A 19,486-nucleotide genomic window follows, 5' to 3' on the forward strand; every position below is an offset into this window, starting at 1 on the left:
TCACAGGTCGACCCACACACCGTTACGCACACACTTAATCGAGCATTCCGAAGAGCCCGGCAGGAAATTACAGGAAACTCAAAAATTGCAGACCTCGTTTCTGGCGGCGACCAAGCATGAGGAAGCAGAATGATAAACCCGATCCTTTAGAGGATGCAGTTCAAAAATGCAAAGAAGAAATGACAGAAACTATTAACAAGATCAACCGCAACCTGTTAGGCACAATAAAAATGCTCGAAGATCATTGCAAGAAAGCAAGAAAGCAATGGGAGATTGTGTGACAGCCCGAAACGAAAAGATTGTGTCACTCAAGAAGGCGCTCGCAGAGGCACAATCACGAAACACACTTGAAGAGGGAGAACTGCAACCCTCAATAATAGAAGAACTAAACTCAATCGAAGAGCAAGTGCGAGCCAGCAAAGAGGGGGAAGATCAGCACAAAGAGATTACGACTTCCTGGGTGGATGTTATTACAAAGACTCAGCAGAAGTCAGACGAAGCCCAGAAATGGATTGAGGTGGCTAGGAAAGGGAAAAGCAAGGAAACAACGTCAACACCCACCATTATCAACTTGACCCTAGAAGAGGAGCAAAAACGACGTGTGCGCTCTCTACATGTGAGAATTTGCGGTCTTACAGACAAAGATAATGTAGACGAAGAGGTAAAAGAACTCATGGCTTTGATGGGGATTCATGAGCCGATGCACTCAAGAGCTTGGAGAGTGGGCAACAAGAAAAATGGGAGCAATGGGGAAACCTCGAAAGAAAGGGCACTCATCCTCCGTTTTCCCTCCATAGAGGCAAAGAAAGACTTTCTGAAGAAAAGACCAACTCTTAAAAAAACGGGTATCTTTCTCGGAGACGACCTTACCCTCTTACACATTGCGCATATGCAGGAGGTAATGCTAGAGATTAGAGCAGCAAGGGAAAAAGGCAAGATTGTCTTTTACCGAGATGGAAGAGTGGTGATATTGGAGCGACGCTCCACATGACGGTGTGAGGCCTTTGGGACTGCACTCAAAGTTGCTACCTGGAATTGTAATGGATACAGAGACTTGGGGCCAGTACGCATCATCTTTGTACACAGTTTCTAGACAGCCGCCCCTCCCCGACCCCCCCGATCCATGCCCACACACATGTACTTTTTTCACCGCTGAGATGGTGAGGAAGGCCATTGACACGATGAGGACTGGGAGAGCATATGATCATGATGGCTTAGTGGCTGAGCATTTCATGCATGCCAAAGATCTACTAGCAGAGCTTCTAGCAGTTATGTTTAATCGTGCCATGTGTGAGGGCTTACCTGATACTTGGAGCCTTTCTACGATTGTACCCATCTTCAAGTCAGACCCTATAGAGCCTGGGAATTATCGCACATCATGATTGGACACACATTGGCACGATTGTACGCATCCATTCTTGAGCAACAACTGAGTAGATGGGCAGAGAGGGAAGGGATATGTGCAGTTGGGCAGGTAGGTTTCAGGAGAGGCTTTTCTACTCTTGACCATATCTTGACACTCAGAGCCATCATTGAGGAGGGCAGATCACATGGGAGACGGATCTATTGTAGTTTTGTGGACTTCCGCAAAGGATTTGACACAATACCCAGAGCTAGATTGATGCGCAGATTACAGGAGATGGGAGTACCCACAGAGCTCATTTGGGGGATCATGGCATTGTACAAGTCAGTAGTGGGGCATGTACGCACCCCAGAGGGCTTGTCCGCACCGGTTCACTCCACTATTGGTGTGAAGCAAGGTTGCCCGCTCTCTCCTACTCTATTTGGTATGTACGTAGATGAGGTTTCTGACTACATTGAGAGAGATGGTGATAGAGGTGCACAGCTGGCAGGGACATGGATTCCACTATTGCTCTATGCTGATGATATTGTGTTGATCTTCGACTCTCCAGAGAGGATGCGACGTCACTTGGATGCTCTGCATAGATTTGCCCACGAAAGTGGTTTGTGTGTCAACCTTTGTAAAACCAAGGTCATGGTATTTAATACCACCCCACAGTGGATTAGGAGATCAGTGCCCGCATTCACATACGGCTAGGAGACGGTGGAGTACACAGATGCTTACACTTAGCTTGGAGTGGTTTTTAGTGGACCAGCATTTTCACTGAGGAGAGCAGCAGAGACTAGACTGACCAGAGCCCATGCAGCATTGGGCAGATTGGAGAGGATGTGTTCACAGGTTCAATTTCAGGAGCCTCGGACGAAGCTCTGGCTATTTGACACTTTAGTGGCGTCTGCATTGCTCTATGGAGCTGAGATATGGGGGCCTTCATTGGATCATCACGGGAGGACAGGTCGCACTGATGGGTGGGGGGACAAGGAGAAGCCTTCGGTCTCTATGATCTCACGGCTCATTAGAGAAAAGGCTTCAGTACCACGTGCCATTATCCGAGCAGAGCTTGCTGCCCCCCCCACTAGTAGCCGAGGTGCTTACTAGATCTGTCTCCCTCATACACCGCATGTGGGAGCTTCGCAGAGACAGATATGCCCGCCTTGAACTTGAGTCCTCTCGACAGTTAGCCATGCAGGGAGATACATCATGATGGTATGGTGAAATGACATCATGGTTTTAGGCACATGGGTTCAACATAGACAGATTGCCCCCCTTCCAGTACTCATTAGAGGCACCCTCTCTGACTCTTACACAGTCCGAGATCACCAAGCTCATCCAACAAGACCTGGCTCAGCTAGACATCAAGAAGACATGGATACAACCAGCACAGGAGCTGGGCACGAAGATGGCTTTCTACAGAGAGCATCTTCTCCAGCTTACAGAGGACGGTTTTGTGGCGAGGCCCAGATACATGGACACTCAGTTGTCTCATGGGATACGATGTGCTATTGGCCAGATACGCACATCTTCACACCAGCTGTGGATCGAGACTGGGAGATACAATGGAGTACCAGCAGAGGCCAGGACATGCCCCTGTGTGGCATGGAGCCAGAGACAGAGTTGCACTACACATGCCACTGCCCCGTCTACTACGAGATACAAGGCCGCTTCCACTGCTTGTTCAGAGAGGGCTTTGGACCACTCTCCAGAGTCATGCAGTATGACGATCAGAGATGCTTGGGTTTGTTTCTACTCGAGCTGCGCCAACACAGAGAGAGCTTGATGAGAGGAGAGGCTAGCCAGTCTCAGAGACACATCACAGACTTCTTTAGAGCAGACAGTGGACACTCGGAGGAGCCACTACCACAACAGAGCCCATCGCCTCACACCATAGGCACATTGATCGACCGGGCGACCGAGCTGGGGAGATCCAGACGCCCACGACTGCGACAGACTACACAGTATCGACGAAGGCTGCATCAGAGGCTTCGGATCACTTTGGCTCGACATGCACGACGCCCGGTCAGACTACTGACCATGGAGGAGATTGATGAGATCCGCCAGCGACCGATGCTGGATCTCTTGTGATTTACCTACCCCAGCTAGCTACTCTGCCTCGTTCACACCTAGCAATCCAGGATTCCATAGTATATTTGTTTTGTCATTTTGTTACTCTGACTTTGTATCAGATCCACCACATTGTAACTTTTTGGTCTCATAGGTCACTTTGGCCTTTTGAAGACGTTAATATAACATTTCATTTCATTTCATCTCTCTCTCTCTCTCTCTCTCTCTCTCTCTCTCTCTCTCTCTCCCCCCCCCAGATGACATGAGGTTTCTTGGGCATGTCCGTGGTAAAGCAACCCCCCCAAACCCAATGTGGTGGATTGGTTATCCCAATCTCTCGAGAGTATCAAGTCTTTTGACTCAATGGATACATCTTTGAACTCTCTCTCTCTCTCCACACATCATTAGTGTCAAATTGTCAAATGAGGCCTTACAAGCACTTACAATTCCATTCAAAATTTGACATCAAATTTCGAAAGTGAAATGATACGGATCAAAGAGAGATCCCAATCATGTTGTGTTAACACCCACTAAAGCAAAAAATTGTTGTGCGAAATTGCTCATTGATGGTAGATTGCTCATTGAACTGCAAATCTTTCGTTTACATACAAAAGTTTATGGGGCTTTTAAGTGTATATATGGTACATCTAACGAAGAAACGTTCAATATGAAATTAGTCGAAGAAGATTCAGCAAGATTGGTCAAAGGACTTTTTGCTAATTGAGGTGTTACTTTTCGAACGTATTTTGAATTATGATATGAAATGAGTTTAGAAATATTTTAGCCTATTTAGTGTTAGGTTTACAATGTCAAATAATTTAGAGAGAATTGTTGAAATCGTTAAGTAGAGCTATAATTACTAGGGGAAATTACCAAAATAACCCTCTAATTTGTGGAAATTCCCAAAATACCCCTCAAACTTCAAAATTCCCAAAATACCCTCGATATTTTGTCTTAAATTCTCAAAATGCCCTTCAAATTTACCAAAATTCCCAAAATACCCTGGGTTGTGAGAGTAAGTTTCTCCAAAATTAATATTTTTTGTAGGTCTTCACAAGAAGAGTGATTGTCTATCGTACAAGATGCTAAAACTACAATTTGAGTTGGTTATGTAGGCTTTGGAGATGAATTGTTTCATTATTTTTAGACATAATTGCCTTTTTTGCGATGGTAACTGGTGACAAAATACATGCTAAGCACTCAAAAACGGATCTCAATTGTCAAAAACAAATGAAGATTAGAAAATCTTGAACAATCCAACCAAAATAGATATAAGGGTATTTTGGGAATTTCCTCAAATTAGAGGGGTATTTTGGTAATTTCCCTAATTACTACAAACAATCGATATTCACTCAAGCTATATTTGAGCATTTTTTAGATACTTATTCGTGGTGACCCCTCCCTCCCAAGGAAAAAAAAGCAAGCGCTCTTTAAAAAGCTCTCTTGAAGAAAGAGGGCCTAGTACATGCGTAAATGCGTAAATGCAAACGATATGAAATTTTGTTGAAGGTTTCATTTTTTGTTGTCCGACCTGTTGTTTGATCTTCTCGCGCATTAGCTCTAATGAAAATTTTGGTGGGTGTCCAAACATTGTTGCAATGGGCTTAAGAGGCCTTTGTGTTGCTTCAAGATGGTCTAACCACCCTTTAGGACAAGGGTAATAGACTCTTTGCTCCTTATGGCATTAAAACTCCTCTTCTCTTCTTTTCCTAATAGTGTTGATTCTTTAGGAATGGGATGGGGGCTCTCTTTAGGGGGGAAACCCCTCGAACCAGTCCATGGAGTGGCGGGTGGTTTTAAGGGCTTTCTATAAGTGATAAAAAAAAATAGACCCCCACAAAATTAGACTAGCTAGAGCAACTTACACTGATGATTCGGTACAAACATTGGTGAGTGACTTCAGGTGCCTTTCTCTCTTAGCATGTTGCCAATTGCCACCATAATTTCTTTTCAACACGTATGCAAGAAGGTACAAGTGTTTGCAAAAGTTTACGTTTGCAAGTGTATGAAACCCGTATGTAGATGTGGAAAAATTAACCATAGTTACCGAACTTAACGGAAAAAACTGCAACGCTTTCATGGAATGCAATCCGAGGGGCGAAGCAATGAGTAGGATTGTTGCTTGCATATCATGCATAGTTGGCATAACTTGGAATTGGAAGGTGGGATTTGAGAAAATATGAGTCTTGATTCACCATAGCTAGGGTAGCTATACTGTGCTGTGTCCATCTCCATGCTTCAACTATAGCCTCGTGGCCTCAGTCTCCAAGATAACAAGAGGCCTAATTAACCCTACCTCTCAAAGAATGATGAAGGCTTCCTTGGCCAAAGTGGAGCACCATAGTCTTGGTTAAGAAAATCTAAGACTTGTAGAAGCGGCAAACTCCTATCATAGTTGGCTTTTTGCTTTTAAAGTTGGTTACAAGTCAGTTTTATTTCAAAATCCAAGAATTGGTTTAGAAGCGCTATTTATTAATCGAATTTAGGAAAAGAAGTATGATGATGTCAAAGTTATTGACTTGAGTAGTGTGTTGTAGAGGAGGATATCTTGAATTGCCATAATTGATTTATAAGTGATTCATATATCAACTTCTTATTGTTGCCCTTAAGTTAGCTCCAATCTCAACTAGTTAGCTCTATCTATGGATCCATTTTCCGAATAGATATTGATACTTTTTGTATACGAGCTCATTAATCGTTGGTTGAGAAGTTTGACAACATTGAAAGTTATACTAGAAAGTTAAAGGAGGTGAAGGATATTTTGCATAAGTTGTTGATTTTTTAGTCGCATACACCATTGCATGTAGTGGGCTATCTTTGCATCTTGCTTAGAAAGGAAACTGGCAAGATGTAGATGTAGAAGTGCATGATAATTGGATGAATGTGCTTAATGCTTACAAAAACAGTGATAAAGATTTGCAAGGTAAAATTTTGGATGCTTTTGATGAGTACAAATGTGAGATGCTCATTTGCTTATCCGATTGCATGCAAAAAGGTTTAAAATGGTGGGATGCATTTGGGGAATGCACACCAAACTTATAGCAATTGGCCATTCGTGTCCTTTCTGAAGGAACTTGTGCTTCACCATTTGAGAGAAATTGAAGCATGTTTTTGCTCATTCATATGAAAAGAAGAAACAAGCTCAAGCCTTCACATACATAAAAGCTTGTTTTTATTGACACAAACCTTTGCCTCATATCTAAGATCAAAGAGCGAGATTTTGAGAGAGAACATCAGAAATGCTTAAAGAAGAAAAGAATTATGATTGCTTGAGTACTCTTCAAGGGATACATGAGATGTAGAGGAGGAGATTCAAGGAGACAATTGTGTTAGGGCTTCTTCTTTAAATGTAGTCCAATCCAATGAGTTCAATGATGCGGATGTTGCGGATGATGATGAGAATGCTCTCTTTGATTGGAAACAGGTTGAATCAGAGATGCAAATGAGATGGCTCATAATTGACTAGCCTTGCTATTGTTTGATGTGTTCTTTTGCATCTGCTCTTATCTTGAACTCATATGTTTGATGTTGTGATAGGCTACAACTTTGTTTTGTTGAATGTTTCACATGTCATTTTGACAACTAAGGGATCTTCTTCATGAAACAAGTTGGCTTATTGACAAAATTAGAAGCTTGGGTTCAAACTATGTCGCTTCATTGAGTTTTCTAGTATTTATTGCTTTTTTCTTAGAGTATTTTAGTCACATGCATTTCATGGCATGGCTTTGTATCATACTTCAATTAGACTTTTGTACTCATATGCATATGTCGTATGATTTTCATATGAAAAAACTATGGTTTCCACTAGCTGCAACTGAAGATTAATGCAGACATAATTGAAGATATATGTATTTCAGTACAAAATGTACTAAGAACACTTAATAGTTCTTCTCTTAACATAGTGTCATCACCCTCCTCATTACAGATACTAATAAGTCACGATTTATTGACATTTTTAGAAATACCCTCTTGCGAACCTCTACACATTCTAGAGAGTCCAATTTTGTACACATTTTTCCTACCATGTTCAAGAAGCTTTTTCTTCAAAATGTTCATCTTTGCTATCATCCATAATGCTAAAACTCAACAAAACCAGCCCTATTCTTGGATTCCAAGAAATCCGTACTTGTAAAATCAAGCACCTTTACTTTGTGTCTGAGCAAAGCTCATTTTTAAGGAAAAATGGATGCATGTCTTGGCCAAGGAACCTATTGGGTGTGAGATTTGTTGCACCTTGTGTGTATGTGAACACCCTCTACCTTAGTGGAACCTGATGTGGATAATAGAGCCATTGTGTGAACTTCCTCTTACATGTAGACAAACATGTGTAAATCATAGCCTTTTAAGAGTGCATGAGAAGCCACATGCATGCTTTGTTGTTGGAAGCATGTGTGAAAAGTTTGTGTCTCTATCTCATGCCCATATAGAGGCTCATTGTACATCTTCATGCACATGAAATCAAGCTTATTTTTTAGCCATATTCACTATGAATTGATCATCAATTAAGTTCTATTTTAATTCTAATATAATTATGAATATTTATGAATGGAACATTGGTCCATCCACCATAAGCTATACCATGATTAGCTAGTGTGCTGCTAGGGTGTGGATGACGTCCATTTTATTGAACAATTTTTGAGACAACTAGTTGACGGCAAAACTTGTATGAGGCAATGAATGTTTGTTCATTTAAAAGGAGGTCTTATGATGCATGCACTAAAATCTTGTTGGTGAGAGTGTTCACAAAAAAATAAATACTGAGAAAAAGGAAAACTAAACAATTCCCCCCTTTTCCACCCACATTTGATAGATTTTCCCACCTTCACATCAAAATGCACAAAAAATTTTCGAGAGAAGCTTGAAAATTGATGGAATTTTGTGATTTAATGCTATGAAACTGACATAGATGTAGTTTTTATGTGTTTACTTGGCTTTGTCAGTTTTGGACACATGGTGCAATTAAAGCACTCCTACAAGTGAGGGTGCAAAAAGGGATCTTTGCAAGAACAGTTTTCTTCACAAAAAGGACCACACTTGGCATACATATCCACATGAATCACAATGAGGGACATTTCGGGGCGTTCGTATTTCATTGTCAGAGGTGAAATTCTTGGATTTATGAAAGACGAACTACTGCGAAAGCATTTGCCAAGGATGTTTTTATTAATCAAGAACGAAAGTTGGGGGCTCGAAGAAGATCAGATACCGTCCTTGCCTCAACCATAAACGATGCCGACTAGGGATTGACGAATGTTACTTTCATGACTCTGCCAGCACCTTATGAGAAATCAAAGGAAGGTTGAAACTTAAAGGAATTGACGGAAGGGAACCACCAGGAGTGGAGCCTGCGGCTTACTTTGACTCAACACGGGGACACTTACCACGTCCAGACATAGTCAAGTTTCTAATAAATCCTAATGGCTCTAACATAATGCACTCGGTAATATCCATTGTGACATCCGTCCACCAATGGAGTATAGTGGTCCCATTCCTTGAGTATGTCTGATGGTTAACTCCAATAATCCTTTACGATCTTTGGTTGGAACATTTCTTCGTTGGCGTGTGAGTCATACCATTCTTGAGTAAGAGATTTATTTTTTATATAAGTACCCCCATTTTGGTATGGATAATCGCCTTCCTGTACCCGAAGTAGTCATCGAAGAAAGCAGATTCCTTTGGAAACACATCCTGTGTGTCCCATCCCACTGAGCTGTGTATATTTGCACAATTTACAAGGCACTGAGGTCTGTTGTAGGCATTGTATAAATTTTTTACATTGTAAGGATTATATATCAGTGACTTCCCAAATAAGTCAAAGAATAACTTCCAAGGTACTGGACTATAGGAATGTCGGTCATTGTTTTCGCATTGTCGTCCCCATACATTAAACATAACAATGTCAAAGCATTCCATAGCCATTACTAAAGGAAGTATGTTTTTGGCCATCCACATTTCTTTTATCGGTCTTATTAGGGTAAGTTCATAAGCATTTATGTATGAAAGCCAAGAGGAGGAAACACACCACAAAGGATCTACTCTATGCCATGCTTGGGGAAACGTAAGAGAACATGATGCTTTTATTCTCTTTGAGGTAATGTCATAATAGCTAATATCTAATTCTCCTAAATGATTTTCTCATGTTAAAATGATCATTTAAGTGCCAGGGGAGAAAAATCTAGAATATTGGTTAAGCTGGCAAACCGGCCATGGTAGGGATCCAAAGGTGGGAAAATAGGGATCCAAAGGGGGGCCATCTGCAAAAGAGAAATGTGCAACAATGGGATTTAAAGACCCTAAGGTTCAGCCCATTAAGACTTCCAAAATGCTAAGGTTCCAAAATTCAAAGGTTGTGTCCAATGGTCAAAGCTTAGTTAAATTGGATGCTTAGTGTGTGTACCAAAAAAGTCTTTACAACTCCTACAAAGGAGGGGGCGAGCCTTGCAAGTAGGGGATGAGAGAGAAACTCACACACACACACACACACACACACACACACACACACACACACACACACACACACACACTCACAAGCCTCCTTTACACAAAGGGAATGAGGGACACATGTCAGCTCCCTAGCCCAGATGCCCACAAGGTGTACTCAAATCCTATTGGATGGCCATGGAGGTGAACCAATGAGAATTAGGGTAGAGTAAATATAGTTTAATTTATTTAAAAACACTTAATAAAAGAACCAATAAGAATTAAGCTCTCTAGAAGACTATTGGACAGTCTCCCAAGGGGTCCAATGAGCATTCAACATCCCAATGGCTTGCCTGATTCCTATTGGCCGGGAGACAAAGGGGTCCAATGAGAGTTTAGTTGCATTAATTAATTACCTAAAACTCTCACAAAAGGGAAAAGGGGGACACATGTCAAAAGGCTATCACTTATGCTCCTGAAATCCTATTGGCTAAGCCTGGAGAGGTCCAATGGGGTGTCAACAAGAGGAAATAGCATGAGGGGTCGACCAAGAGAGAAAGGGGGCTGATTTTCTCAATTCATTATTCCACACACACACACACACACACAAGATCATGTGTGAAGCAAGAAGACTCTCTCTCTCCTTCTCAAGCTTTAATGGAAAGCTTATCACCTACTCCAAGCTTGTGAGAAGGGAGGCCTACACAAAAAACTCTTGGCTTTGTGATGCAAATCCAACCGAGAGCCAAGCTTCAATGCATGCTCATCTCCTCTACCATGCTAATTACTAAGCTATGCTATGCTAATATGAGTGATTATGTGAGGAGATGTACATATTTGTCGTAAGACTACTCCTTCTTCCTCTCAATCTACTCTCATACCTCGCTAGCTCTCACCATCTCTGCGAAGGTGTGTGAGGTCTTGGGTCTGACCGTGAGGGAATTGATGTTGTGTTTTATAAGTGTTTTGCTTAGAACTTGAAGCTTCCATCTTCATTGCACTACCTACTATTGAAGGAACACAAAGAATTGTATGGTAAAATGTTTCTCTTGATGGGAGAAACCTATAATACAAAGCCTTTTGGAGAGGGGACCGGCTCCATGAAAATCTGGTCCTCAATTGTTGTCAATAGCTTAATTTCTCTCTCTTTTGAAGTATTGTTCATGCTATCTAACTAGGTGTTATGATTTTTGTTGCTCTCTCCCGCCAAGCACTCTTGTTATTCTCATTAGGAATCTATTCTAATGAAATGCTCACTATGTTCATGCTATTTTCCGCTACACACAAGTCACTAGTCCATTAAATGTTACAATTAAGATATTTTGTTCAGAAGGGGTGGGTGCCTTCTTATCAAAATAAATGTTATTATCTATTTAAGGTCTAATTAGATTTAGGGTTAATTAGAAACCTTACTTATAAATATATCTGGACAATAAAACTTTTTGGAATACATAAACACTTTGGACAATGGGTTTAAGTTCAAAAAAACTGTAAGATGGACATGGATAACAACTGATATAGTCCATTGACACCTGTAAAACACATCCAAGGCTAACGTATTTCTTGTTTTGTTTGGATGGATGCAGGTGAGGACTCTATCCTTTCTTGGAATTTTTTTGGTTTAAAGCTATTGTCTGTCCAAGATTACACTTGCTCCTACTACTTGGGAAATACTTCTTTATTGGGTCACTATCATTGTATACTAAAATGAGGCTTCATTCTCATAAGCCATGTACAAAGATAATTCTAAAACTGAAGTTTTTTTGTATTAATTATTGCCTTTTCTCTAAATCTATCTATCTTTTGAATATAAAAGTTCATTTATGTCTTATTATATAAGTTAAAACAGCTACACACACGTCCTATACATAAGGTTTTTTCATGCTTTTTGAAAAAACTAAGACACTGGCTTTAGAAACTAACTTGAATCTTAGTTCTATGTTGGATCCACAACCTATAAATCCTTGACTGGTTGGCTGGTGTTATGTGCTCCTAATAGGCTAAGGTTATGGATTCCTGCTCACGGCTATTATAGTCTCTGACTTTGCCGGTTTAAGGATTGCATGCCTAACCTACTGGACTAAATATATATATACTTTCTTTCAAGATCACAAACATTTTAAGTTGACAGATAGCATGAGAATAAACCATGACCCGAAGAAATGTATAACAAGGATTTTAGAGCAGATTATATTTTACCTAAAGGACCAATCCCCAAAAAAAGCCCTAGCTCTTATAACTAGACCTTTTTTGGCTAAATGGGCCAACTGTTGTGTTACATATCACCATAACTAATACATGACTTACTAACATTTTTTTCTGTTGCAGACTCTTGCTCTCTTGCAAGGCCTAGAACTATCTTCTGAACCCTCTTTGTGGCTGCCTCTCTTGTCCTCAAATGTATTGGCAGTTTGGATGCTTCTCATTTAATATATGATTCGGCTCTTACCTCAGATAAAAATCTATCTATCTTACACATGCTGTCCTTTAATGATTGGGTCAAGATCTGGCTACCTTAGACACGAACTCCAAAGATGGGGTGAATATGATTTCCCATTATATAGCCCAATTGCCTATACTTTCTATACATTATCAGCAAGAGTTAGACTTATTTTCTTCCTCTGGGGCTGAATTATCTAACTTTTTGAAAAAATTATGTGCACTCAATCCATCTTTTATCAGTCCCCTACTGCTCCAATTATTCCTCAAACATGTGGAATGTTTTGCAGAGATAGTGCAGCACTTGACGCTATCAAGGAATTCCAAAACAATCTTTGCTCCCTCAATGACTCTAACCTATTAGAAATGGTACCCAAAGTATCCAAGGTTTTTTCTTTCTTACCAGTTAGACAAATTGAAATTGAATCTTTTGGTGTGGACCATCACCTTTGGGTTCTACCTAAAAAAAACCTTTCTGGCACCAATTCTTAGTTGTTGAGGGTAAAGGCCCCCTGTGGCCCCCTTTCTTGTATAGTGTACACATACTTATACTAAAACTCACTTATAAGTGAGTACACACATTTTTTATTAAGTGTCCGGCCACTTTGGCCGGACAACTTATAAGTGTACTTAAATAAAACAAAGAATCCTCAAAATGGAGAATCGTGGGTTTCTTACGCTGGAGCTCTCTTTCGATCTATTGCGCATCCTACTTCCTGCAGTGTGTGCCCATCTCCTCCTGCTCCCACACACTCCCTGCGCTCAACAAACTGGTATCAGAGCAAGGCTACGCACCTTGGACGTATCTCTTGCGCGTAGAAAGGAGTTTCTCTCTCCTGTGCAGATTTTCTCTCTCTAGAAGTAGCAGCGCAGCAGCTTTCTCTCTCTTCTCCAAGTACGGTACGTCGACTACAGTTGCTTACACGCTGAAAACAGGGAATCACAGGTGTTTTTGGGCTGTTTTTTGCTAAAAACAGGCCATTTTCTGCATATTCAGGTGTACAAACAACAAAAACAGGTTTACAAGTTGTCACAGGGCACTTTGGGAACCCAATTTCACGTTTGGAATTGGGGTTTTCTACCACTTTGCTGAAATTTGTCAAATTTCAGCAATTATTCGCGACAAAACTTGGGGCTTTTGCTAATCTCAGCAAAAACTATCAAGTTTACTCCTTACAGGTGCAGGTGGCAAAGCTACACTGGAGAATTGAGCAGTGAGAATTTGGGGTTTTTGCTGAATTTTGAAAAATTCGGCAAAATTTCACTTATGTACTTAAATTTGTGGTCAATTTGAGCAGAGAGATTGAGGCTTGTGGAGCCTACATGTGTTTATTCAATTATTTGAGCAACTTTCACCTCTTATGTGTATTGCCAAATGTACTTTATGCAGTGAAACTGTGGCATGTACATCGTTGGGATCATTGCAAATGCATTTGGTGATGTATACTTGATGTGAGGTCATTCTATGCGTTGAGTTTGACATGCTCAATATGTCATCTTGCTCAAAATTTTACTTTTGAAGTAAATTACAGCATTATATTTGCTCTTGCAGACACTTTTACAGTGTATATTTGCATTTGCTTTTGCGGTACAGTGATCGTACTTCTTGACTGAAAATTATCAGTTTTTGTTTTGCCTCATTATGGCTGACACTTCATCATCCTCGGACTCTAAGAGCCTCTTTGAGATCCGTAGGTTTGATGGTACAGGTTTTGATTTGTGGAAGGATCGCATATAGGGCATTCTTTTCTTGAAAGAGTGTGATGATGCATTGTCTGCAAATAAGCCAAAGGGTATGTCAGATGCAGATTGGACTAAGTTTAACAGGAAAGCCATTACTTACATCAAGATGGCTGTGACTGATGATATCCTTGTTGACATCAAGGGACTTGACACACCTATGGCTGTGTGGGATAAGCTTAAAGCTACTTATGAGAATACGACTCCTGTAAATCAGGTCCATCTCATGAGGAAGCTTGTAAGCTTAGAGCTTGATGAGTCCAAATCTGTCTCTGATCACTTGAATGCCTTTGGTGGGATTTTGAGTCAGTTGAGTGATTTAGGTTTGCAAGCTTTTGAGGATGATAAGCTCAAGGCTATCTTTCTACTTATGACACTGCCAGAGTCTTGGGAAGCATTGCTTGTTTCTTTGAGTAATAACTCCAACTTGACCTATGATGGTGTGCGTGGTTCTATCCTCAATGAGGAGATTAGACGCAAGTCGAGTGGGAGTGGTAGTGGATCAGCCTATAATGTGCGTGGACGCAATGAAAAAAAGGCAAAATGTTACAAATAAGCAAAGAAATCGCAGCAAAAGCAAAGAAAAACAGCAAGACATCACTTGCTATCAATGCGGAAGAAAGGGGCATAAAAAGCCCGATTGTAGGTATTTTAAGAAAGAGCAGGAGCGCAAGAAGCTGGTCATGAGGGTCAGCGTGTTATCATTGAGCCAGATGATAATGGATAGCAAGGGGATGCTGGAATTCAGCCTGAGGGTCAAAATCAGCAGCCCGAAAATCAATTATAGCAGGGTATAAATGCTGAAAATCAGCCTCTATTTGATGGGGTTAATGTTCCGCATGATGTAGAACCCTTGCCGGTTAATGTAGATCATTGGGTGAGGCGGTCTACACGTGTAAGAAGACAACCAGAGAGGTTTCTGTTACCATATACATGTGGTAGTGATGTGTGTGAACACACTAGGACCGCCGGGGCATTTTTTCCCTCTTTAGGAGGTTTTCTCCCCTGTGCATTGTATATACGCCCATCACTCTAGGGCTATCTATCTTTCCATTGCACACTAAGTAACACACTCTCTATTGTGTGCCTTGAGCTTCCTTCGTCTTCTCCAAGCTGTGTGTGTTTCTCTGCAACCCTAATTCCAACAATTGGTATCAGAGCAGGTCACGTCCTCCCGGGCTTGGTCGCCAGCTGCTCCAGCACACGCCTGCTCACTTTCTCCGATTTCAGTGAGCTATGGCGAGCGTTCGCAGGTCGACAAATATTGATTTTGATTTGGTCAGAATTTTGATTTGGGCTCATTTCGGCCTCCGTTTCCACTACGGGCAGTACTGCACAGGCTATTTCGTCATTTTGTGCAGATTTTCTGTCAGTGCCGTTTTCTGCATAACAAGTGCCTTATAGTCTTCTACGGTTTGTGCTATATAGCACAAGTTGTTCCCGCTCCATTTCTCCTGTTTTCGGGCAGTTTTCACATCAGGTGCAGCATTTACCATGGCTGACAACAACAACACAGATGTGTTCAAGATGTTTGCTGCTGAGGACAGGTTGGATGGGGACAACTACCCTATGTGGGCTTATATGATGCAACATGTTCTTGTGTCAAAAGGTGTCTGGAACATTGTGCAGGGCATTGATGTACGTCCTGGTTCTGAAGATGTAGGCGATGTTGAGGATGTTGCAGGTCTTGCTGCAAGGATTGCAGCTGTTAGAGTTGTTTTGCCTACGACAGAACAAGCTCATTGGGATGTTAAGGATGCGCAGGCTCATGCATTGATTGCGTTTTCTGTGAAGCGCACCATTATTCCTCACATCCGTTCAGCAAAATCTGCAAAACAGGCTTGGGATATTCTAGCAGGTCTTTATGCAAGCCGCAATGAGGCTGAAATTGCTTTGCTGCGTAAAGAGCTAGAGTCGAAGATTATGCATGAGGAAGATGATATGGACACTTTCCTTGCTAGTGTCAAGGATATCAATGAGCAACTCATTTCTGCAGGTGAAGTCATTTCGGACAGTTCCCTTGTGCAGACTGTTCTTGATGCCTTACCAGATTCCTACCAGACTTTTGCTAGTACTTGGAGACTGATGACCCAAGGAAATCCTGAAGTTGTCAAGTTTGATGCATTATGCACATTGCTGTTGCAAGAGTCACTTTCTAGAAAAAACAGGACTAGGCAGCGTGCAGTTGAACAGGCTTTTATTGCTTCTCAAAGAAAGGGTGGTAACAGTAATGCAGCCACTTCTTATGGTTCTGCTGCGAGTGGCAAAAATTCTGTTCCTAATGCTTCTGCTGGCAGCACTTCGTCTGGCAATTCTGGTGATAAGGGCAAAAAGAAGATGCGTTGCCATTATTGTAAAGCCAATGATCACTTGATCAAGTCGTGTCCTAAGTTGAAGGCCAAAGAGGCTAAGAAGAAAGAGGGTGGTTCCACTGCAAATCGTGGTTCCACTACAAATGCAGCCATTGTTGAGTCTTCTGTGAAAGGAGATTGTGATGCTGATGTTGATGCAGAATGGGATTTTAGCGCAGAGTGCACTTACAATCCTGCTGTCCATGATGCATGCTTGTCAGTTGCTGCAGATTCACATGTGTGGTATTTCGACAGTGGTGCTACAAAGCACATTACCTCACATCGTGAATTGTTTACCTCTCTCGAGTCTGTCCCTCATGGGAATTCAGTCACTTGTGCCAACAACGCCTCTTATCCAGTTCAGGGAGTTGGAAAGATTGTGCTCACTGCTGCTAATGGCAGTTCCTTCACACTTGTTGATGCACTTTATGTACCTGGGATCAAGAAGAATCTCTTGTCTGTATCCGCAGTTGCTAGACTTGGACTTGTAGTCAAATTTGTGGATGACAGATGTACAGTTCATGATCTCAGTTTTGGTGATGAAATTGTTGCATCTGGGCTTTTGTGCCGTGGGCTGTATAAGCTCACTTTGTATGACAAGTGTGGACAAAATTTTGCAAATGCTATTGCAGATTCAAGGGCTATTTCAGATGCAAAACTTTGGCATGCACGTTTTGGTCATCTGAATTTTGCCAGTTTACTGCGTTTGCAGAAATCTGATATGGTTGCTTCTTTGCCGCCTCTTGAAGCACCTGTCAAACATGTTTGTGAAGGCTGTATTCTGGGTAAAATGCAGCGTTCTAAGTTTCCAAAGGATGGTTCAGCTAGGGCCACATGCAGGTTGCAGCTTGTGCATAGTGATGTTTGTGGGCCCATGCAAACTCCGTCCTTGGGCAATTACCTGTACTTCGTGACTTTCATTGATGATTACTCCAGGCATGCATGGGTATTTCCGCTTAAAGCGAAGTCCGAAGTTTTTATGTGCTTCAAACAATTCTTGGCTATGGCTGAAAATGTCTCAAAATGTACTATGGGCACCCTCCGTTCCGATCGAGGGGGGGAGTATATGTCTCATGAATTTAATGCATTTCTGGCTAGTCGTGGGATAAAACACCAATGTACAGTGCCTTATACACCTCAGCAAAATGGTGTTGCTGAGAGGAAAAACAGGTCACTAACGGAAATGGCACGATGTATGGTCAAAAGTCAAGCTTTGCCGCATTCTTTTTGGCTTGAGGCCATCATGTGTGCCACTTATGTACTTAACAGGTGTCCTACGAAAGCTTTGCAGTCTATTACTCCATATGAAGCATGGCATGATAGAAAGCCTTCTATTGAGCACATGCGTATTTTTGGCTGTTTGGCATATGCTTTGGTGCCACAAGTGCAGCGCAGAAAATTGGATGATAAGGCTGTCAAATGTATTTTTGTTGGTTATAGTGCTGAAAGCAAAGGTTACAGGTTGTATCATCCGCAAACAAAACGTATTCTGGTTTCACGGGATGTAGTGTTTGTAAGAGATTCTGTTCAGCCCTTGCTGTCATGTACTAGAGACAGTAATGTAAGCTCATAGGACATTTATGACACTTTGTTGCCTCTTTTCAGTGGTGGAAATACGAATGTAAGTTCCAATGAGGCAAATGTACAGCCTATGGGGGTTTCTGAAAATGTTTTAGAACAGCCTATCACTGATGCAGATGTACATGATGTACTTGATGAGGAAAGGGCTGAAAATGAGCAGGCTAGAGGTATGCCAAAATGGCTGGTGCACACTTTGCGTGACAGTAAATTGGATGCACCTTTATCTAGTCGTACTCGTTCAGGCTCTCGCCATGCATCTTATGCATCAGATTGTTATGCTTTGGCTGTGTCTAGTTTACATGATGTTGAGGAGCCTCTGTCTTTTGATGAAGCACAGAATTCAAAAAATTGGATTGCTGCCATGAAATCAGAATATGATGCACTTATAGAGAATGACACATGGACTTTATGTGATTTGCCTCCTGGCAAAAAGGCCATTGGTACGAAGTGGGTTTACAAGTTGAAACGCAAGCCGGATGGTGAGATCGATCGCCATAAGGCTCGACTTGTTGCAAAGGGTTATGCACAACAAAAAGGCATAGATTATGAAGAGACTTTTGCTCCCACTTGTCGTATGACTACTGTGCGTTTTCTATGTGCATTGGTAGCTCATTTTGGTTGGGATGTACATCAATCAAACATTGTTACTGCTTTCTTGAATGGTGACATATTTGAGGAAGTTTATGTAACGCAGCCTCGCGGTTTTGTCATAAAAGGACAAGAGGACAAAGTGTGCAAATGTAAGAAGGCTTTGTATGGGTTGAAGCAATCTCCTCGTGCTTGGTATGAGAAAGCTAACACTCATTTGGTTAAACGAGGCTTTCGTAACAGTCCAATAGAAAGCACATTGTATGTAAAGCGTGAGGATGATGTATTTCTCATTGTGGTTCTTTATGTTGATGATTTGCTGATCACTGGACCAAATGAGAGACATATTGCTGAATTTAAGGCTGATTTGAATGCTACTTTCAAGATGAAAGATTTGGGGCTGTTGCATCATTACTTGGGTATACAGTTTAAGCAGTGTGATGGTGGTATTGCCTTGTGTCAGAAAAGTTACATAGAGACATTGCTATGTAAGTTTGGACTTGAGGATTGCAAACCTATTGCCACTCCCATGGAAACAGGTTTGAAGTTGAGTCTACATGATGCTGGCGATCCTGCTGATGTCACTCTTTACCAAACTGTTGTTGGCTGCCTCATTTATGTATGCAACACGAGGCCAGATATTCAGTTTGCAGTCTCGCAGGTCAGCAGATTTATGCATAGCCCAGGGTCTAAGCATTGGCAGGCTGTCAAGAGGATTTTCCGCTACCTTAGTGGCACTTTACATCTTGGCTTGTTTTATCCCAAGGGGGGATCATTGCCGCCAGACTTACATGCTTTTTCGGACTCAGATTGGGCTGGTTGTTTTGACACGCGAGTGTCCACAAGTGGTTTTTGTTTCATGCTTGGCAGTTCATGTATATCATGGTTGAGCAAGAAGCAACCTACTGTGGCCAATTCGAGTTGTGAGGCTGAGTACAGGGCAGTC

Source organism: Adiantum capillus-veneris, chromosome 21 (assembly GCF_014529385.1).
Source record: "Adiantum capillus-veneris isolate H3 chromosome 21, ASM1452938v2, whole genome shotgun sequence".
Lineage (NCBI taxonomy): Eukaryota > Viridiplantae > Streptophyta > Polypodiopsida > Polypodiales > Pteridaceae > Adiantum > Adiantum capillus-veneris.